Consider the following 24223-nt stretch of genomic DNA (forward strand, 5'->3'; position numbering starts at 1 on the left):
ATATATATATATATACGTGTGTGTATATATATGTATATATGTATATATATACACACACGTATATATATGTACATATATATACACACACACACATACTGCTCCTAATGTCCAAATGTATTCATATACTTAGAACTACATGGAGAGATCTCTCTACAATCATCCACAATTGAATCCTTCAAAAACAGAGCAGACTCTCTTAAATCCATCCCATGTGCCAGGAAGTATGTTAATGCTTTGTACATTATCTCATAATCCTCTCAACAGAGATATGAGACAAATAATATCATCAGCCCCATTTTATAGATGAGGATATATAGATGAGGATTTATAGATGAGATTTGGAGAGTTTAAATAAATTTCCCAAGTCTCACACCTGGTAAGCAGTGCAAGTCTTTCTGGCTTTAAATACTCACCTTTAATCATCATGCTTATGTTACCTCTCCCAGATTTAATTGGTTTTAATGATAAACAATACAGAGATATGGCCAGCCCAACAAAAGAGAGAATAAATAGTTGAGCTGAAATAGTGTAATACTGTGGGAATGAGGGAGAGGGAGTAGGTATATGGTACATGGGAAAAGAAACAAGTTATAAACACTCTGTGAGCTAATATTGGACAAAAATAAGACTAAGACACACAGCCCCTTCCCAAGTGATAAATCCTTTCCATTTGTTGTGACTCGGTTCATTTCATGTAAATTCTATGTTCAACACGAACTCATAGTTTCATAGCTCAAACCTGCTTGGCTGCTAGCATCCTCCTTAGGGCTCTGCCAGGCAGAAAGTGAGCAATGCTGCCAGCCACAGCAAGGCAGTGCGTGCCGCAGCCTGCCAGATGTAGCTGCTGAAATTTAGCAGCAGATTTAGTGTTTCCTGTAGAGGCTTTCTGAGAAGGAAAGTTCCCAGCCTGCTTGTATAGGACTCGCTTGTGTTTCCATGATGCCTTGAACCATGGCTTTTTAGGGGTCATTTCTTTTCATAAACATTATTCTGACTCTATAGGGAATCAGCTGCATTCACACAGTCGTGCTTATGGAAACAATGACATTTGATTTTTAAGTGGAAAATATATTGTTTATTTTTAACTTACAAAAATAGAATTTTCAGAGTCATGAAAACGATTAGGGCAGTGTTTGGTGCAGTGTTCATCCATTTACTGAGGTGACGGAGACAAGGTAATGCTCACTAATGAGATAAAGCTTTCAAAGCCTTGGGAATGTGGGAGGTCTTTATGAGAGGATGCAAGAAACACCATTTAACCCAACACACACCGTGTTAGCTGTTCCCATCTGTCTGTAGCTCAAGCAGAAATAGTGGTGGAGTCTCTCAGAGCTAGGGATTGGTTCCCCATGGCCTCACTCCAAAGAGTTATACAAGCTTTGGGGAACAGCTTTAGTGTGATTGCACATGTGGTGCCTTTTTATGATGTCAGTTGAAGAGCTGATTCAACATTACTGAACCTTGGGGTTTTGGCTCAATCATTTCTTTAAAAGTTCAGGAGATGCAATACTCCTTTATGCCTAATGTATTTATTACTTCTATAATGAATGGGGTTATGTGAAAAATACTGCACATTTTTACCTCACAAGTATGTTGGTATATTGAGATGCTATTTTTTTATCAATGATATTTACAGAAAGCTTCCTACATATTAGACATAGGATATATCTTAATCTCTAACATTCTACACATCTTATCTCTTTGCTTTGTTTATTGCTGTCTCCTTTTACTAGAGTGTAAGCACCCCAAAGGAAGGGTTTTTTTGGTCTGTTTTATCCACTGCTAAATCCTAAGCACCTACAATCATGCGTGGCTCCATTAGGTTTTCAATAAATGTGTTTCGCACAAATGAATGGGGACTGTGCTAAAGATTTTATAAGCATATCTTCTTGAATTTTCTTATTAACCCGTTAAAGCATTAAACCATTAAACATGTTATGTTTCCATTTCCATTTTACTGATGAGGAAAATGAGGCTTTGAGAATTTGAATAAATTTCTCAGGGCTATAGAGCAGATAAATTACAAAACCCAGGTTCAGTGATAGGACTCTGTCTCCCAACATTGTATTCCTGATCTCTGGCTCGTGCTTTTTCTCCTGAGCAATTCTACATAAAGGCTGAGCCACATGACTAAAAGATTTGGCTTTCTTCTGGATAAAGTCCCAGCAGATGGGTGGGGGGTGAGGAAGGTTGACACAGTCTCTGAAATCCCAGCTGTGTCTGTCATTAGACAAAGTCATGCTTTCAGGCATTTCTGGGATGCATCACTTTTTTCCGCCTATCTGCCCATCAGAAGTCTGTGGGAGAGGTCACCGTCTGGGAGTTTCTCCCTCACATACCTGACAGTGAACCACCTATGTAGAAAGAAGAACCAAAGCCATTGTGAAGCATTAAGAAATCATTCATAGCTTTGTCTCTCCATTTCTCCATCTGCCTGGGTGTGTCTTGTATTCTAGAAAACATGCACGTTTGTACAGGGTGTGTTTGTGGTTTGGGTCGAAAGGAGAGCGAGAGAGGAGAAAATGACTGAAGCAAAAAAGAAGGTAGATAAAGTCTCCAACACTCGGGAAGAATAGAGTTATAAACACAAACAGTAAAACTGACATCTCCATATAAGTTATTCCCTGTCTAGAACAGGAGAAAAGTTCACCCCAACACTGCTCACCGCAACAAGTTCACTTTTCACAGAAGATACAGAGACAAGTCTTCCTAGATTCCTGGGATCCTGGCCTGTCCCCAGCAACTTGTCACTGTCCTTCTGACCCACCTCTTGGTCATTTTCCTCTGCCCCATCACCCTTTGTTCACTGTTTTGCATATAAGTCTGAGAGGCGATTCAGACATATCTAAAACATACTTTTGGGGTCAGTTAAAAAAAATATGTAGCCACTAACTGCCATGCTTTTCCTATTCAGAAGAAATTTTTCCTAGGATTCCGTGTCAGAAAAGACCAAAGAAGTTTTGCCAGTGAAGAACTGGTACCTAGTACCCTGATCCTCATTTTGGAGACCAACATTTTTTTTTTTTTTTTTTTTTTTTTTTTTTTTTATTTTTTAATATATGAAATTTACTGTCAAATTGGTTTCCATACAACACCCAGTGCTCATCCCAAAAGGTGCCCTCCTCAATACCCATCACCCACCCTGCCCTCCCTCCCACCCTGCCCTCCCTCCCACCCCCCATCAACCCTCAGTTTGTTCTCAGTTTTTAACAGTCTCTAATGCTTTGGCTCTCTCCCACTCTAACCTCTTTTTTTTTTTTTTTTTTCCTTCCCCTCCCCCATGGGTTTCTGTTATGTTTCTCAGGATCCACATAAGAGTGAAACCATATGGTATCTGTCTTTCTCTGTATGGCTTATTTCACTTAGCATCACACTCTCCAGTTCCATCCATGTTGCTACAAAAGGCCATATTTCATTTTTTCTCATTGCCACGTAGTATTCCATTGTGTATATAAACCACAATTTCTTTATCCATTCATCAGTTGATGGACATTTAGGCTCTTTCCATAATTTGGCTATTGTTGAGAGTGCCGCTATAAACATTGGGGTACAGGTGCCCCTATGCATCAGTACTCCTGTATCCCTTGGATAAATTCCTAGCAGTGCTATTGCTGGGTCATAGGGTAGGTGGAGACCAACATTTAGATGGAATATTATCTGTGACCTTTCAGTCTATCTATTCAATCTACACCAAATAGTTAAAATTTTCTTGTTGAGAGTGGCGTTCTGAAAATGAAGTGTGTGTTGGGTGTTGCAGAGGATGAAAGAAGTGGACGAAAGGTTATTTTCTTCCCCCTTCAACTTATACTCTCAGAGATTCATATCACTTTTGGTGGTAGTATTTGGTACCGCGATGCATTATAATTCCCTGGGGAACTTTTAAAAAATCCGATCTTTGGGTCCACCTCAAACCAATTCAATCAGAATCCCTAGGAGTAAAGGTGTGGGCGTTGAAATTTTTGCAAAAGCTCTCCAGGTGATTCCAATGTGCAGCTAGGTCTGAGACCCCTGGAGAGGAATGACTCCAGGTTTTAGAGCCTGATAGGCCTTTGCTTGAACTGCAGACAAGCCGACAGGCCACTTTTTGTGCGTGTGACATTGGGAGAGTTTTTGCAGCTTCCTATGCTTATGTTCTTAGCTTGTAAAGTGGAGATGGTGTGCCTTCATCAGAGAATCATTTTAATGATAAAATGAAAAAAAATGTATGCGAACTAGCTCGTACAGTGCCCAGCATATAATTGGTGCTTAATAAATTAGGGTTATTATCATGACCGTCATCATTATTAGGCTTGGAAAAGACCATTATTTCTATATGTAAACATTGCACAGTAATCGAGAAGAGCAGGTACCCACCAGAGACCACTCTAGCCATCTGCTTTTCGTCAGATGGAATTTTGTACTATGATTATTTCTACTGCTTTATCCAAATCTATTTTGAACCCCAATGTAGCAATGGTGGCAACTCTCCTGACAGATTTCTACTTTAAGGATAAAGAGTTCTCGAAGTTAAGATACTTTTTCAAACATTTATATTCAGTTTATTTATTATTATTTTTTTTGGTTCCGTTCTTTTAGTTACATCCTTCTGATACGCTGAAAATGTTAAAGCCTTTAGATTATTCTGTTGTGGATTGCCCTTCATCTCCCTTAGGCAAGATCAAGCACCATTTTTTCTCAGTTTTCCCTTCGCAGTAGATAAGAAACCATAAAACATTTTTGCTTTTTGAGTAACAACTGGCCCTTCAATTCATGGCCACAGATTCCACCCTCTTTTCTGTAAACTGGGCATTTCGTTAGCTACAGCTTTGCAGACTGGATTACACCCATCCTTAAAACTGGTAAGAACACAAAGTACGCAGAGTACTGGTCAGTGTGGATGAGACTCACTTGGATTATGAACAGTCTTGCACAACATAAAGGTTCATATGACTGTTAAATCGAAAGGCAATGCTCATTGGTTTAACAGAAATACAACCATTTTCCTAACAATGATTTGTATACTTAAAACATCTACAAATGTGTCAAGGACAAAGGTTAACACCCATTTTCCATATCCTGGTAAACCGGATACACTGACTGTAACAGATGACACCAACATTTTTACAGGCCCTGTTTTTTGGAATCACTCATGACTTGTGCCCAGTAAACGTGCCCAATAGCTTAGCTATGTAGGGTCCGCCTCTGAAATATCTCTTCGGTGTTTTGCTTTTTTGTTACTAGCTTGCTTCTAATCTTCATTACCCTCTGCTCCTTTATCTTTAGACTCTGTACCTGCCAATGCTTCCCACGCAATGAATCCAAATCACTCTCTTCATCCTTTCATGCCTCTTATTTACAAACCTTCAAAAGCTCGCCGCATTGCTAGTAAAGTCCACATCATGTCGGGCGAGTAGAGAAAGTTGAGTTTACTTGAATTTAGAAGCACACAGCTCTGGCTTTGGGTACTGGCTTTGTGGTGTTTTGGCTTTTAGTTGTATGAATGTAGGTATATTAGTTTTCTACTCTAAGCCTGTTTCATCATCTATTAAATGATGATAAAAATAACTACCGTAGGGTTTAATAAGCATTAAATGAAATAACTTCTGCACATTACCTAGTATGGTGTGCAGTTCCCAGAGGAAGCTCAATTAACATTTGTCACTTCATCTGACACCCTGATTCCAGACCTGTCTGACCTACCTTTCCAATTTCATCTCTCACAGCACTGTCTCTGTCTTCTGCATAACCTCAGCTCCCTTCCTTGTCTACTATCGCTGTATGCATATGTCTTCTCTTCCCTTGCTCTTATGGCTTTATTCATCTGTATGTTCTTGTGATTCTCTTTGCTATATAAATGCCTTTTTCTTAGTGTCTAACCAGCTCTTCTGCTACTTTCCCCCAAGACTGCTGGTCAAAATTAATCTCCAACCTCCTACTCATAACCCTTGTCACAGCTTTGCAATGCTCTTTCCCTTCTGCTGTGGCTTCTGTTCCATGTCAGTGTTGGCGCCTACCTCCTCCATCTGATTATGAGCCCGTTGAGGGCAGGGGCAGGGCCTTTCTTATCTTTGTCTGCACCTGCCCATCTCCACCACATGTTCCATGAAGGCCTAGCATGATTTCTTGAAAAATAAACACTTAAAAAGTTTAACAGTTGTATTAATTATTTAATAATTTCATTGTATTGCTAAAATGATAAAACATTGACATATTTAAGATGGTGATCCTATTCTTATTGATTATATATAACTAGAAATATTCATCAAATCTGCCAAGCTTAAGTAACTTCCTGGAGTAATACGATTAATAAAATTTTTCGTATCTTGGGGGCCGTTATACAAATCTTTAATAGGCCCTGGGGACTAAAGTATGGCCAGTAAGCACACAGCAGCACAACACTCAAAAACACTACAATTAAGCAGCAAAAGAAAAAAGGCAAAGCATTGAGATGTGGGCTAAAACCCTCATGACTCAAGAGGATTGCTAATTTTAGGTGACCGGAGAAACTTCAGTCATGTTTATTGTGACCTATGGAAGCCTTTAGAACAATATTCTCTTCTTTTTCACTTATTCTATTGGCCAGTAAAGAAATAGAATAGAGGAGAGAACTGAATACTGAGTTTAACAGAAACAAATACTCCATCTACCTTTATAGCTTGTATTAATCATAACTTTTTCTTCCTCTTGTTTATATGTTTCATGTGTAATAGACTTATACAAATAGTGTATACAGTCTATTTGTGTATTTCTCTGCCAAATTTTAATTCATTTGATGGCCACCTTTGGTTTCTCCATTTAATGAAAACTTAATTTTTCAATGTGTCCACAGTTAATCACAAATTTTTTCCATATTTTTAATTTACGCTTAGCAGATAGGGTGATCAGCCAGCCTGGTTTTCCAGGGACTGGGATATGGGAATTTCCTGGGACATGGGAATTTCTGGATTAAAATTGGGACAGTCTCCGGGAAGCTGGAAAATTTAGCACTACACTAAAGGACTTTTCAACTTTTCAGAGAGAAATACAAGGCATTATTCTTTTCCACGAGGTGTTTGCAATGTAGTTGAGGAAATCGGATGCATGGAAACCCAGTATAGACAATTCAAGAGAGAAAGAAATCAAGCCTACAAGTGTGTGATGAAGAATATAATGGATTCAGTGTTTCAGAACCCATAGTGGGAAGGTGATGATGAAGGGAAACTTTCTTTGCATAAGTGAGCTGAGAGTGGAAATGCTAAACGTGCTAGGAGATTAGAAACTCAAGAGGAGAGGGGTGAGGGGTAAATGGAGAAGAGAGGAGGTATGAGTGTGAAGCAGTGAGAAATGCAGCAGCCTGACCCGGGCTCAGAGGGGATGAGCTGGGGTGGTCCAGAAAGGCATGTTGGGAATACAAATTGAAATAAAATTGGAGAGGTATCTGCAGTTTGGGGTGACTTTTCTCTGGCCTTCCAGAATTTGCTTGAAATGGACAGTTGGCTGCAATTAAGACTTACATTTGGTTGCTCAAATTCCTGAAAAGGAGAATTTTATATGTCTCATGGAATAAACTAACAGATGTGTTACTAATGCTCGTGGCTGCTTACGTGGTATAGTTTGTGCAGTAAGTCAGAGAGAGAGCCAGTATCTACCACGTTTGTGTGGTGAAGTACTCTATAGCAAAACCAAAATGCTGGAATAAAGAAGTTTCAGCAAAGAAAATAACTGCTCTTTTCACATAGAATTGCCCTTTCTCTGATATTGGCAGCCCCAAACATTTGGCTCACAGGGGCACCCTTGCCATTTGTTTTATTGCTTCTCTGCAAGTTACTTGTCTCCAATTTTAGCAGCTGAATTATTTTTCTAATCCTTCTCAATTAACATGCCTTCTGCATCATCAAGGAACGGCAGTGAAAGAGGAAGTTACATGGGAATGACATTCCATCTTTCCTGAAGAACAATTTTCCTGTCAAAAATTCAAGACGAAGAATGTGAGATGTTTTTTTTCTTCATTTGTTGCCAGTCTCTACTTAAAATTCAGATGAACTGCGTTTTCTCTGACTGGTTTTGCTTTCATATGAACTCTGTAAAAGATTCCATTTTCTTCTCACCACCTCTTCCTTCTCCTCAAAAGCAAGATTCTGCTTCTCAGAGTAAACAGGCCCTGCTGAGCAGAGCCCTTGGCCCATAGAAAGCCCACCCCTTCAGAAGGAAATCAGATCCTTGGGCAAAGTAGGTGAAGAAAAAAAAAAAAAAGCTCAGCTGTTAAAACATTTAGTCTGTTTTTCTCCTCAACCCCTGCTGGTCCCCTTGCTTCCCAGCCCCCACCTCTACATGATCTTTTCCATCCTCCTTATGTGCTGGAAATGCAGGACCCTCAGTGTGGAGCGAGTATAGGAAGAACATTCCTCGGCCTCCGCATCCTCACAGCCATCTTTTGCCTCTCCACCCTCCTTGCCACATTCCTGGAGGATAGTGGAAAGATTGATTGGATGATTTTTTGGCAGCTCTTTACAGAGCCTGCAGCCACAGCTTGGTTTAATTAGGGAATCAGCGTTTCTTTTATGTAGGTCACATCAGGTTTTGATTCCAGATCTCATATAGCTCTAACCTTTCTAAAAAGTCAGAAATGCATGTGCAATTGGAAGAAGACTTTTTTTTTTTTTAAAAAAAAGCGTTTTCATAATTCTCACCAGAGTCATGTATGCTAGTGCTGTTGTGGTCTCTCTGTTTTCTCTAATTATCAGACTAAGGGTGCATCCTACAAAGCCTTTTCTTCCTCAAGGCCCCTGTTGTCTGAAGCACATATGCCCATATTATAAAATTATTAGCAGAGATCTGCGGGTGGGAAGACAGTTGATGGTCTTTTGCTTGTTTCTTTGTGCATTTGCACCCAAAAGATTTAATGGGTTCCCTTTGTATGGAATCGAATGCTAAAGAATCTATTTGGGGTGACTTTAAAAACATTTAACCAGTTACACTTGGAGGTGTAATCAGAAATAAATACAAGGTAGTAAGAGAGAGAGCAAACTGGACACTATAGTGACACTTCCTGAACTGAAACCCCGTGTTAAATATTCTCAGATCATAGGCGGCCCTTAGGAAATCTCGTCTAAAGAATTCATGATGAACAAAGAATATTCCTTGGCAGGTGGCCATGTAAGAACCTCTAATGATTTCAGATGTCTGAATGATGAACATGGATCCTGATATCGCCTTTGAAAACTTCTGAGCTAAATACTTTTTGCCTTTCAGAAATTTGTTATAATCAGGGCATGATTTGATTTAAATGGTTCTTCAGGTACCGCATTTTATGTTTACTTCAGCTTATGGAAATTTTGAAATTTTAGCCGTCAAATAAAACATAAGTAGTACATATTCAAACATTAAAGAGCAACATAACAACCTTAACCACCACCTTCAAAAAATCATATGTGTATGTTGATACAGACAATGCACACTTAAGCGATTAACGTGACCGCATGGAATCTGCTGCCCGAAGATAATTAATTAGGCTACTCAGCGAGTGCCATGCAAACAAGTGAACACTGCAAGCTCTCAGGAGTGTGAAGCAGTGTCCTGTTTACGTTTCCTGGATGGCTAAATGAAGAGCAGTGTGAAACACTGAAATGAAATACCATGAGCCATTTCAAGTTGTGCACCTCTCAAAATGTTAAGAGGAGCTATTATCCTTCAAAGGCTGCAGGTCCAATCAATTTCAAATTGTTAAAAGCAGCTGGAAGGAGATGTCCATCAATGGAGGAGGTGTCTCGTCTGTTGGAGAAGCTCACAGACCCTTGGGCTCATTATTTTCAGAATCAAAAGGGAACCACAGCTGTCTGTTCTGATACATTTGATTAAACTGCTCAGCCGAGGGTCAGAAACAGATTGAGGTACCTTCGTTGACTTTCACAGCCAATAGTCTGGGTGCGTATATTGACTTTCCAAGCTTCTTATTGGGCAGGAAGTATCACAGTAATAGGACTTGCCATGAGATCTCTGGAATGTTCATTGTTGGAACCACATCATTGAAACTGCCTGTCTCAGGATATTTTACTCTTGTTCTCCTTGCCTGGGACTCTCATCCCAACAAATAATATCCAAAAAGAATAAATGAAATCATTATGGTTTCAAATTGCCTGAGGCAGAAACTTTACCTTTACTTTTCAGAGAAGGAGTTAACAGAGGTACCAAGCACATAGAAGGGGGGAGTTTGTATACTTGCAAATCAAATTTAAGTCACCAAACGTCTGTTGGCTGTAATCTTAAATGCTTTAAGAAAAGGTTTCTTGACTATAGCTCTTTACTCACTTCTGCCTTCCCTAATTTTATTCTATAGCATATAGAGTTTCATATTTTTGTTATGGCTGGAGTTAAACCACAGACCTTCTCAAATTTGCAATTGATGATAGTTCAATACCTCGAAATTAAAAACAAAAACAAACCAAAAAACAAAACAAAACAAAAACAATCCACAGTGTATTCTACAGGGCTGCAATGCCCCCTCCTGTCTGCACTGCCTCTGGTGGAGAAACTCACTTGGGTTTATGGGAGTCGACTGCAGCAAATGAAAACCGTGTCTATACTCTTATCACCATTCTCCCACACACATAAAAGGCTGTAAAAGTCAGATCTGTCTGTAGCGACACTGATCATGCAAATTCTATGCCATTGCCTCATTTGGCCTACCATAATTTATAAGAAATAAAACATAACACTTATGGTTGCTGCCATTTCTATTAAATCGCCCAGTTAAGCCCAGTTATCTTTGTGGCTAGAAAGATAGTTTAGTAATATCTTGTTCACGCTGATGTGTAGGTAATCTTAATCTATGGTATAGATAAACAGCAACAAATCTTTTCCCACCACTAAAGTCTTGATGAAAATGATCACTTGGAATTACCTGACTTCTGTCTCTATCTTCAGTAGGACTTCGTTTATTTATCTTATAAAATTCATGCAATAAAGATCGTGCCTTAACTCCTAATAACTTCTTAAAAAGGAATTGGTGAAACCTTAGCCAGGACTAATCAAAAGAAAAAAATATCCCTGATTTGGTCCGTATTCTCCTTGTCCACCATCAGTTTGGCATTGCTTACTCCATTCTTCTATACCCCCTATCACTCATGCCTTCACAAGGTCTGCGTGCCCTGGTTGTTTCCCTGAGCAAGACTTTTAGTGAATATTGCAAAGGATTCTCAGGACGTCTCATTGCATTTGTTCAAAGTTCAGATTTACCGTGGGGTCTTCACCAATCATATTGTTAAAGTAGGTTTGCTTGTTTCTAATATATTCTGAAAACTAGTTCAAGTTCTTATTGCACAGTTGGAATATATAGATCTTCTCTTAAGAATTGCAGGTGTGTGAGGGGCATGGGTATGTGTTTGGGTCTGGTGCATCTATGAATGTGAATTGTGTTTCGGTGACTGAGAGTGTTTACAAGTGCAGGCTTTGTGTTGGGAAGAGAGAAGCTTTTTCTATGAGCTGTAATCCCAAAGAAAAACTCTTCCTCATTACATGAAAATAACAAATGCTGAAACTTCCTACAGGCCAATATACTCTGCACATTTTAGATTTTCATGCACCTTTAATTGCATTGGTGACAATAATTATAAGGTCAAATCGGCTTTAATCTACAAAATGAGCTAGTCGGTTCTTGTATGTTTTCTTTTCAAATAAAGTTAGGCTTAAAGCCTTCATGTCATAACTTCTTTCGGGGACTGGGGTACACTTCTGGGCACGGAAAAATGTGTGTGGAGGTCAAAGCGGAGATCAGGCCTGCTTCATAATTTCTTTCCTTATCATGCATTTTGGGGCCACCGTAATATTAGTGAATCTTAGTGTCACTGGGCTGGAAGCAGAGAGCCAGCATGAAAAGATTGCAAATAGAAAAAGATGGCCTATGGTACCCTATTTTCTTTAGCAGCTCTCTTTATTTGATAATCGTTGAAAGGATTCTAACCTAGACATGAAGGAGTAAATACTCTCCTTTGTCTCACTGTATATCCATAAAAGGTTTTGTTGAGTAGGGTCTCAGGAGGAGGCCTTTAAGGTTGAGATGCCTGTGTCCTGATGCCACTGATGAGTCAGCTGTATCTCCAGCTGGCTACAGGATCCTTGGAAAAGACATTAATTCCTGTCAAATTTTCCCTCTGGGTCTTCCAACTAGTACTCACTTGGAAACAATGACCTGTTTTTCTTTGCCATCTGCTGGTAGAAGTCTTTCAGATGCCTGGTCACTGAACCTTAGCCCCGGAAGTTACAAGTTTTCATGAGTCATGGTGCGGCTGAATCCAAAGTTAAAGTTGTAAGTGGGAGGGTTTGACAAATATTTAAACACCTATCTGATGATGTGAGAATGTTGTTTTTAAAAGAAAGAAATCGTTAGCTTGCTCTCTTTTTATAGTGTTCCCAATGGCAAAAGTTAGACAAGTATGGGCTCCCATAACGTATCTACCATTTGGGGGTAGCTCTCGGGCCATTAAATTTAGAATACTTTAGGCACAAAAGAACCAAGTGGAAAAAGCAGCACTGTGAATGAATAGAGAGTGTGTACCAGTGAGTATACCAGCTCTGTCGTCTGTAAAGGTCTTAATCACCAGCAATCCATTAGGAATGTTTTGCACAAGGGAAGGGATAAAATAGCTAATGAGGAAAACTAATTAGAAATGGAAGAATTTAAGTATAAATTATGCCAGCTATCTTCAGAGTCAAAATAAGCTGTTCCAATAGGGGAAAAAAATAGAATACTTGCTTCTAAGATATTTGTCATTCTTTAAAATGTATTTTCACTTCTAATTAACTGCTTTGCAGAAATTGCATATGTTCAAGATATGATGCCCTCCTCCTGAACATTTTGAATTTTAATTTTTGGAATAAAGAGTCCAAAAATATTGTAACATGCAAAAGTGGTGAAAACTGAATGTTTTACGGCAATTATTGGGTACTGGGAAGTATGTTGAGTGCTTTCCAAGTGTTTGCATATTCAGTCCTCACAGCTCTCCGGGGTAGGTGTGGCTGTTTACTAGAGATGAGACACTGAGCTGCAAAGAGGAGGACTTTGGATGTGAATATATGTGTCTAATGGCAGAGACCAAAGCCCTAACTTTGCTGCATTAGAAATCATTGGGCCAGGGGCGCCTGGGTGGCTCAGTTGGTTGAGCGACCAGCTTCGGCTCAGGTCGTGATCTCACAGTTTGTGAGTTCGAGCCCTGCGTCGGGCTCTGTGCTGACAGCTCAGAGCCTGGATCCTGCTTCCGATTCTGTGTCTTCCTCTCTCTCTGCCCCCCCTCCCCCCGCCGGCTTGTGCGCTCTCTCTCTCTCTCAAAAAGAAATAAACACTAGAACAAATTTAAAAAAATCATTGGACGATATGATGCTTCTGATTCAAATACAGTGAATGTTTCTAACTCTTATGTGGTCCTCTTTGGGAATAGTTAAACAAAAAGTCTCAATAATTATTTGTTCTGAAACCTTTGGTGTACCAACCAGTTATTTCCAGTTACTGAATGATGGATAGTCAGTCAACAACACTAATCAACTATCTACTTTCTCCTTTCTTGGTTCTTTACTTCTCTCCCATAGTTTTAATGAAGGGAATCTGGAACTTCAGTGATTATAATAATCATCAAAAATCATTGTAAACATAACAAACTCAAGTTGTCCACGTCTTTGGACAATTCACGGAGGTGAAACATACTCCTTAAGTCTGGCTGTGCATAGTGAATTCCTTCCAAAGCGCACAGTGTGGGAAGGGAGGGGGGGAAAAGTAACTTTGCAGTGGACAGACCTGACAGACAACACCTCATCCAGGTGATGAAAGTCAACATCAACAGTAATAAGTCAGGTTGGGAGTATGTGCCCTTGATATGATGTGATAGAAATGACACTTTACCGCTGAGGTTTTCTTGTGAAAAACACATTACCCCAGTCTAATCATGAGAAAACATCAGACGCATCCCAGTTGAGAAATATTTTACAAAATATCTGACTAATACTCCTCAAAACTGTCCAGGTAATCAACAGCAAGGAAAAGTCTGAAAAACTGTCACAGCCAAGAGGAACCTTAAGGAGACATAATGACTAAATGTAATGTGTTATCCTGGTTGGTAGAAACAAAGGACATTAGGTAAAAACAAAGAAATTCTGAATTAAGTGTTGAGTTTAGTTAATAAGGTATCAATATTGGCTCGTTAATTGTGACAACGTACTACATTCATGTTAGATGTTGACGACAGAGAAAATAGGGTGTAGGGTGTATGGGAACTCTTTCTACTCCCTTGGATTTTTTTTTTCTGTAAAAACCGCAAAGTACTCTAAAAACAATATTATTAAAACAAAAAGGTATTGGGAAAAATCAGCACTCATTTAAACATCTGTTGATTTTGGTGTTCCTATGGTCATGTATTTCTTTAATTTCTTTCCCAAATGTGATAACTTCATTAGACAATTTGAAGGCAAGAATTTGCCTCTTAATTTACTCTTTTAATAAGCATGTATTGAATATAATAATAGCTAACCTTTAAAAAGTATTTATTTTTGCCAGACCATATGCTCAAAATGTAGCTTATATCATCTCATTCAATTCTTACATCAACATTTTAAACTAGCTGTTAATATTGTCCTTATTTACAGATGACGAATCTGAGGCTTAGAAGAGCTAATAGCTTGTTGAAGGTCATTTGGCTAAATTGTAGAGCCAGAGTGTGACTAAAAGCCACCTGTCCATGGTCTCCATGCTTTCAGATACTTTATCAGGTAGGCTTGTCTTAGGCTGCATATAACAGAAATCTGCCTATAATTGTTGCATGTTATTTTTCTCATGTGAAAAAAGACTTGGTCTTGTGTGACTGATGCAGGAAATAAGGACTCAGACCCCTTGATTTCTCCTTCCTCATCTTCAGTATAGGGCTTTCTTACAATCCAGCCTCATGTATGTATTCTAGGATAAGAGAAGAAAATCATAAAGAAGAAAGGGTGTCACAAATATCAGGAAAGCAAAACTTTCCCCAAATTCCGAGCTTCTGTTAATATGTTATTGTCAGAATACTGTCATCTAGTGCCAGAGGGACTGGGGGATTTAGTTGAGTATTTTCTTTAATTTAAAATAAAAATGTTAAGATTGCAATTGCTGTTCAGAACAAAACAGAATTCAATCTGTAGAGGGAAAGGGGGAAGATATCTAGCATATAGTTGGTGAATGAATTAAAGAATAGATAGTAGATGGCAACTGGAATGTCTGCCAACGTCACTGAGCTCTGCTAGGTGACTGGGGTACAGATCCACCGGAAGCCAAGTTCCTGCTCTTAAGTCACTCGTAGTTAACTAGATGACACAATCTTGTAGGCCATGTGGAACTACAGAGATAGTCACAGGAAGAGAGGAGTGACACTGAAACTCAGCCTGAGAGAAGTGGAGAGGTCTACCTGGAGGAAGGGGCATTTGAGCATAGAATACAATGATGAATAAAAGGAATGCTAAATGAAGGGACCATCTATTTCATGCACTGAGGTGAAAACACATGGTACATGGTAGGGACCAGAAGTAGTTGGCATTGAGGAAGCTCTGTATTTAGTCTCCTTGAGGCACATCTCTAGATGACACTGGTCTTTCTCTTCCTCTTTCCCACCTCCCTCATAGCTCTTCATCTGTCAGGTCTCAGTGTAAATACCTTCTCAGAGAGACTTCACCCATCGCCCCATCTAGAGACCCTCCACTCTGCCCCACCTGTTAATCTCTAATTTAGCTGTTGTTTATCTCTTTCTTAATATTTACTCTGTACCAAGTATTTGGTAATGAATAAACAAATGTTTGTAGAATGGTAGAAGAAATTGTAAATGGTCCAATTAGATATTTAATCATTGATTATATCTTAGCATTAATCTTATGATTTTTTTTTCTTTTTTCTCTCCCGAGAATTTCCTTTATGGTTTTATTTAGCAAGAACCAAGGACACTCAAGTAGGGGTCATGTCTACTATGACTCAGGATTCTTCAAAGTACTTAATAGAATATTTACTTACAGTAGATGAACAATATAACGTTATGGAATGTGCATGTGATATGAAGCTAGGGATTTATGAAAATATATTAAATGCAGCCATTTCTATTGTGAAGGGAATCGAAAAGTTCATTTCTACTGCTATTTAAAACCATTATGGTCTTACTTGTCATTAGATCAGTTAATGTTTTGAGAAGTTCAAACAAAATTTAGTTGCTGTTGATTTGCTGTGACACAGTAGAATAGAATGCATGACATATTTTGTGATTCAAATTTCTATATGATTGCAGAGAGATGTTTATGTATACAGGTCCTTTGCCTGGTGAGGACCCATCAAATGCAAAGAAAGACAGTAATAAGAAAAATAAATTCATTTCTTAGAAATTCTGAAACAATTGAATGCGATCTGTAGAAATTTATTCTCATTGGATACTCCTCATTTATACTGGCATGGCCAGTTTCCCAGTAGTTTTATTCTTTATTTATGATGTATTTTCTGCTTTTGCCTCATGCTGTGTCACAGCAAGTAATCTTGTTTTGAAATGCAATATGACAAGGAGCCTGAGACCAGATCCCTCAAGCAGTCCTTTCCAGAATGGGTTCCAGGACTCCTGAGGGGCCCCAGGACTTCATGTGAAGTTGTCAAAGCTGAAAAAGTTATCTGGGGGGAAAGGTTAAAGAGGGACCTGGGAGATAGTCCAGTAGGGAACGTGGGTGGTGGGGAAAGGAGAACAAGACCATAAATTATTTATTGACAGAGACCCAGAGAAAGACCCGAATCTTAGTAGATAAGCTTTGCCATAAGAATCAGAAAAATAAAGACTCACCATGACAACTGTGTAGCTGTATTCATTGCATTCAGTATAAAAATCCACAAAAGTACAGAATTAATCTCTCAAGATCAAAGCAGTTAGGCATTTTAGTGGGAAGGACTGCACACTGAGATCCTGTTGATAGGAACCACATAGGAAATAAATCCAGGTTAAATAAGTCACGACCTGATACTGTCTCTCAGAGATTCTCCCTGATTCTGTCCAGTACCAAAGACACTGGACAGACTGGACACAGTACCTCTCTCCAGGTCAGTGCCATAAAACTGCTGAAAGTCACATGATCTACCTTCAAGCTTTGCCCTTTCCAATTTCCTCCTCACTGGTGTGCAGTTGGGTTCTTCTTCCCCACTGAGGTGCAGTTGTAGGTTTGAGGAAAAGAATTAGCTACCATTTCCTATAAAGAGGCAGAGCTGATAGCTTTAGAATTTGAAGGCTATCTCAAGGATCCAGAACTTTTTATGCAGCATGGATTTTGGATATCTTTTCTCCATGAGGTTTCAGAAAGAATCAGCTGTCTTATTCCTAGTTTCTTTCTTTTTTTAAAAAATTTATTTATTTTGAGAGAGAGACATACAGGGCATGGGGGGGGGAGGGGCAGGGAAAGAGGGGGGACACAGAATCCAAAGCAGGCTCCAGGATCCGAGCTGTCATCACAGAACCTGATGCAGGGCACAAACCCATGAACCGTTAGGTCATGACCTGAGCTGAAGTCTGATGCTTAACCGACTGAGCCACCCAGGCACCCCATTCCTCGTTTCTCATATATATAATGCATCATATAGGATTGCCACACAAACTTGACTATGCTTGAATAATAGCCTCTAAAAATAAGAAGTAAACTGTCCATCATGGTTGGAAATCAGGTTGCTTTAGACTTCTGTGGAGATATTTCACCAAGAGTATGGTAGCAGTGGACGTAATGGTTGGAGCACTCTAGCTTTAATGACCGTTAACCACAAGCAAAATTTAGTCTTGCTCATAGGATGGGGACACGTTGAAGATTAAATGCACGGTGATGGTATCTCAGGAGCATTCAAAGTGCAAGCGAGTTTTTGGGATCCTCACAACATAGATATTACAGGTGTTGCTCCTGAGTAAGCAATATCTGGCGGAAAGGATGTTTGAATAGAAATCTGAAGAATAAATAGGAGTTAACCAGATTAAAGGGAAGCTGGGAAATCTGAGGTGAGTGGCACAGAGCATTCCAGACAGAGGCAAGAATGTGTTCCCAGGCTGAGAGGTCTGTGGCATGTCTGACAGAGCTGCAAGCCATCAGTAGAGCTGGGTTATGGTTCACAATTGAGGAAGGATACAGAGATGGGGAGAGACATAAGCAAAGTGATATTGTGAACAACCTGTGAACACACAGGGTAAAATGAAGAGATTCAGAGTCAGTGGGGAGCCCCCCGAAGACTGTTCACCAAGGAAGTTATGTAATCAAAGGGATGTTTGGAAAGATTCCTGTGCCAGGTAGAGAGTAGAGAAGAAACTGACAAAGACAAATGGCAGCTAGGTGGTTAAAAAGGTCTTAGAGAAATCCCGGCAAAAAGAGTGGCGACCTGAACTTGATCAGTGTCTTTATTATCTACTGTTGCATGACAGTTCCTCCCCCAGCTGATAAAATGAAATAACTTAGTGGATAAAACAGCAACCATTCTATTATGGTTTTGGTGAGTAAGGAATTTGCACAGGGCATCGGGCATGGATTTTCTCTGATATAGGATGATGGGACTGTCAGTGAGAGACGACTGGTGGCGTGGCTCCACTGGGCCCTCTGTCTGGGGCGTTGCTTTTTCTGATCAGGCAGGAGTGTCCCCAAAAGCCTCCTTACTTGCTTTCCTCACACTTACATGCACAAGGGAGAATGAATATATCCTTGAATCTGTGTTTCCATAAATATTTTATACACCCTTTTATCATAAACTCATCATATTGATTGTATTTTCTGTGTAAAATGATATGTATAAGGCAAATATTACCATGCAATTTCCCCTTTTATCACTTTCAATCTAGAACCTAGAAGCTATTTAATATGTATTTTACTTCAGTTGAATTTAATAATTACAAAATAATGAGATACAGTGTTTTTATGTAAATATTTCAGTATCTAACAAATAGACATCAACATTTAATTTCAATTAGGATACCAATCTAGTAAACCACAGAGGTAAGTGTCTCAATCTTTTCCCATATAAAAATTAATGTTCTTTTGTTAACTAGCAGTAAGAAAAGAGGATTATCAAACATTACTGTGCGACTCTGTGGTAGTCAAATTTTATGCTGTATCATCAAAGCAACTAAATTAGCCCCCATTAATATTTGCATCTTCTTCTCCTAATGACCTTAATTCTGCTTTTTTAATTTATTTTAATGAACCATGTGGCAAATATCCCCTAACTCACATCTCTTTTGGAAAGAGGTGGGATATATGAAATAAATACATGAATAAACTGAGATGAGTGTGTATATCATCAGCTAGAGAGCTATTTATGCCTTTTAACATCAAAAAGTTTATCTTTTTAGTTGATTAATTAATGGAACACTATTTGTAGTTCCCTCCCACACATTTGCCTCTATTTAATGGTATGGAAAAGAAAGATAGTAACACAGCAATGAAATTTTTAATGATATTAAATGTGGTGGCTTGGCAAGCAACTACAGGGATAGAGAAAGTACATGAACGAGCCTAAAGAATTTAGGAATCTGAGCAAAAAAGAAAAGCAGGATTCAAGCAGGAATTAAATGCAGATTAAGACATCTGGAGAGAGGTATTAAATGCAGACATTCAGGAGGCAGGTAAAATCATAAAGGCTGTGAGAGAGCAATGCTGAGGTAATAGCACATCAGCTATTCCATTATATAGTGGCAACATAATGACTAATTCACTTTTGTGTCTCCAATTTTGAATCCCTCTACAGAAAAGTGATAGATTATGTATCTCTTGAAAGAACTTTAGAATTCCAGAAGCTTCAATGGAAGTGCCATATAATTACCAGAATGAGGAAACTGCCTAGTATTATAGTACAAGATCTCCACCTGCTTCTCCCATTTATTTCACACTAAAAAAGGAAGCATACTAAGGTCTCTATCAAGGGAGCCACTAATGTGATGAATATGAAAAGCATTCATCTATAGAATCACCCAGAACCTCAACACCCTTCATTAACTTTGGAGCTCTTATCCCCTATTTATTTAAAACTGGCCTGTGCAGACATCACAAGGCAAGTACTGGTATCCAGTGTCTGTGTCCCACACTTGACTATAAAGGGAGGACTGACTTTCCCATATTCATTTATAAACCTTATTATTGAAGATAATTTACAACACACACACGCACACACACACACACACACACACACACGCACACACATATATATAATGGAAATGGACCACGTGGAACTACCTTGCAGTTGAGGCCATTTTATATATATATATATATATATATATATATATATATATATATATATATATATATATAATAGAAAATTAGTTTGGAGGACTCTATGTACCTATTATCAAGCTTATCAACTCATGTCCAATCTTGTTTCTTCTATACACACTCATGCTCACTCACTCACCTCACACTCTGGGTTAGGTTTAAGCGCATTTCATCATCTAGATAGTATGTAGCTCTAAAGATAAGTATGCACGTATATGTATGTATGTATCTATCTATCTATCATCTATCTATAGAGATAGATGTGTGTATGTATATATATATATATATATGATATACTTTATGTATTATACATATACACCTAACAGCATTACAACTGTGTAATTACCATCCCAAAATATTATCAATTCTTTCCTTAATAACATTGTATTCACATTTATACCTTTAAAGTCCAGGCTGGTTCCCACATAGTGGTACTCAGGAAATGTCTGTAGGAATGAATGAGGGATGACTTTTTTCCATTTATTCAATTTTTTAGTTCAATAACAAAATATCACTACTTCCATTTTATTGCTGCTCTTCTGTTTCTCAAAACCCCTCCTGAGGGTCTCTTTTCTGTGAAAACTTCCATAATATTCTCAAAGTTTATTATGACTTCTGCCTTTATCCCACTGCAGTAAATTCTGAATGTTTTTACACGCTAACAGCGTGCTGGGAACTCTGCTAGACACTTAGCATAAACAGATACATTTTGGACTCAGTTGGATTCTAGGGTCCATGCTTTTCGTGGTTTTTATTTATCTTTGTACAGCACTAACTAGCAAAGTTCCTGCTACATAGTGGAAACTCAAAAAAGTCTCGAAAGTGGAAAGAATAAGAGAGGGAAGAAAGGGAGAGAGGGAGATGAAGGGGAGGGAGGAAAGAAGAGCAGAAGGGAAGGAATGAAGACGAAAGAGAGGGGGGCGGAGACTTTTTCAGGACAAAAAGTCAGTAACAGCTGTCTTTTGATAGGAATAGGAACCCAAATTAAAGAGCTAAGTGGCCCTTGCCTAGAATACAATACTCTAGATCAGGGTCTGCAGTGTGTTTTTCTAGAGAAGCCAAGTGGCTGAGCAATTGAAGCCTCAGAATGACAGAGACTGAGGATGTGGTAGTGGGTGGTGGAGGGGTCTACAGACAAGGGAGACAGGAAGTGGGATGTGGAGGAGGATAGACATGGAGGGGGGTGGGTGTCCAGAGGCAGCACTCAGCCACATCTTTCTCCTTTGCATTTCTTGCAAGAGAAAATTGTCTCTTGCAAGGTGGCCTCAACTGCAAGGTAGTTCCACGTGGTCCGTTTTTTATGTCTGAATTACAACCAATCTAAAGTAACACCTGAGCCTCACCCTGTAAATCTCTCTCAGAGCTCTCTTTGATTCTTTATAGCTTTCATCACACTTTGTACTTCAATATTGAAGTAGTTTCCATTGATTGTCACCACAATCAGATTATAAACTGTGCAATGGCAGGAACTATGTCTATTTTGTCACCATATATACATATATATATAGCTTATTAGAATTGCTGAAACATGATGATCAATTATTTAATATATATATGGATAAATGGATGAAGGAAGGAATGATAAAGCATATGGCAATTTCATTTGTGACTTAGAGAGCATTAGTACCATTTTCACAAGTTGTGAAATGTGATTAAACAAACATGGTGTACCTACAAGCATCCATTTTTAGTTGAATGACTGTTAATTATTACCTTTGTGCACTATTTTATATTTTATTTTTAGTTTAGGTGTAAATTAATATTAGAGTAAATATTAATTAAAGAGGAAGAACAGGAATGTAAAAGCCCAAGGGTTTGGGGCACCTGGGTGGCTCAGTCAGTTAAGCATCCGACCCTTGATTTCGGCTCAGGTTATGATCCCATGGTTTGTAGGATTGAGATCCACATCGGGTTCTGCACTGCCTGATTGGGATTCTCTCTCTCTTCTTTCTCCTCTCTGACCCTCTCCCACTCACATGCGCATGCTCTCTCTCTCTCTCAAAATAAGTGAATAAACTTAAAAAAATAAATAAAAACCCAAGGGGCAATTGCACATAAGCAATACAGATACCTTTTTAATCATCAAACTTATCATCACTTAGAACCAAGTGATCTTGGTTCTCCCTGATTTTGGAGATCAAGCTAAAAGGCTTTATACACAAGATCATGGTTAAATAATAGTGAACCTAGGGCCAGATCAAAGGCTCTTCGCTTTTATCCCAGTAATTTTCCCTTAATTCATCCTATCTCACATTGTCACAATCATCCAGATTTAAAATTTCTTGCTTTATGGTGACCGCAAGCTGGAGATTTAACAATGAATTTCCAAGTGTAAAATTTAACCTGCCCTCGCTTTTCCAAACAAGCATTCAATAGGGGTTCCAACTGTGCGAAGGAGGTAAAACGTGAGTGTTTTTTCTAAGCATTATTTGAACCCACCATTTGAAGTCACGCACAATAAACCATTTATCCATGGGTACAACCCTCCTGGTGTCCAATTTCTCACATATGTGATACCCTTTCAAAAATACAACTGGAACTATTTCCATGGTAATGTAACATTGCAATATTGCAAGTGTTTCATAAACAAAGGAAAAGTCCCAGGTTGGACCATTTGAGGATTCACACATAAATCTGGGTTGCAGATGTAATTTCTGAAATATGTCATTATTGTTACAGACATTGCAAATTAACAAGCATTTTTCTTTTGGGGAAAATCAAAGCCATACCAGTTAGCACTAATGAGAAATAAACTCAAAATAGCTTGACAATTAAATAATTCAAACATTACGTAAAAGCCAAATCTATTTAAAAACTAATTTCCCCCGCTAAGTTACTACAATTTTCACTTTGTAAATCACTCTAGAAATGATTTCATGGGACTTCACTCCTGTGCCTTAATACTTAGGAGGAAAATAGTGTGCCCAAGTAAGGCATAAGAAAGGAACATGTTACTTAATCCAAAAAGTCCAAGTTAATGTTCAAAAATAAGTATCTTAGACTTTTCTTCACAGGTCCACTCTTGTTAGTAAATTAAGTCCTTTAGGAAAACATATATTAACCCTTTAAGTTTACTAGTGGATTCATACTCAAAGTCACACATTGCAGCCAATTTTTATTTTTCTAGTCATTCCTAATAAGTTAGGATTTTGATTGCAACAAGGTAGATTAAATAAAGGACATGAGGAGGAGCTAACTGCAGCATCTACTGTCTGTTTCAGTGGCCCTCATAATTTTAGCTGAATCTCTTGAAATTCTGGTAAAAAAAATGGCAAAAAAAATTACAAAAAGAAGAGTTTTTATATTTTGTAGAGTTCATAGATTCTCTTCTTGGAAGTTACCTCAGAAACCCCTCCTTCCTGAATCTCCTTGACAAAGTTTGTAACAAATGTTTGTTTCTATTTCAACTTTTTTTGTAAAGGCAATTTGCCTCTTCACAAAAACCCTTCTTCCTTTGTCTGTTAGCTGTCATTGTTAGGGAATTTGTTCCCAATACTTTCCAAAGATCAGTCTTCTGGGACCCCACAGAACAAGCCCAGCCCCTTTTTTATCTGACAGCCTGTCATATGTGAGGACCACTGTCATAATTCTACACATGTTTTTGTACACAAAAACTTCATAGGTGACTAAAGGAGTCGCCATTACAGGCAGAGGAGGAGAGGGGAGGGGAGTCTGCCTGGATCTGATGGTGCTTCTGGGACCGCCCCCCCCCCCCCCCAAAAAAAAAGGCAGGTTAGCCTTGCAGGCAGGACTGTTTCCAGACCATGGCTTTAAAGGGTGGAGTCAGGTTATAGGGCTGCTTCAGGATTGGCAATTGGACCAATGTCAGTGAACTTGTCTCAGTGGCACAGATAGGCCTGCCTCCCTCGAAGCCCCTAGGCAGGGAGGACTGGCAGCTAAGAGGGACTGAAGCTGGGTCACAGGCTGCTTCAGAGACTGAGGTCCATGGGCACAGGTGGATGGTGCTGGTAGCAGGACTTAGGTGAAACAGGGCTGT

The sequence above is a fragment of the Panthera onca genome, chromosome B4 (assembly GCF_046562875.1).
Source record: "Panthera onca isolate mPanOnc1 chromosome B4, mPanOnc1 haplotype 2, whole genome shotgun sequence".
Taxonomy (NCBI): Eukaryota; Metazoa; Chordata; class Mammalia; order Carnivora; family Felidae; genus Panthera; species Panthera onca.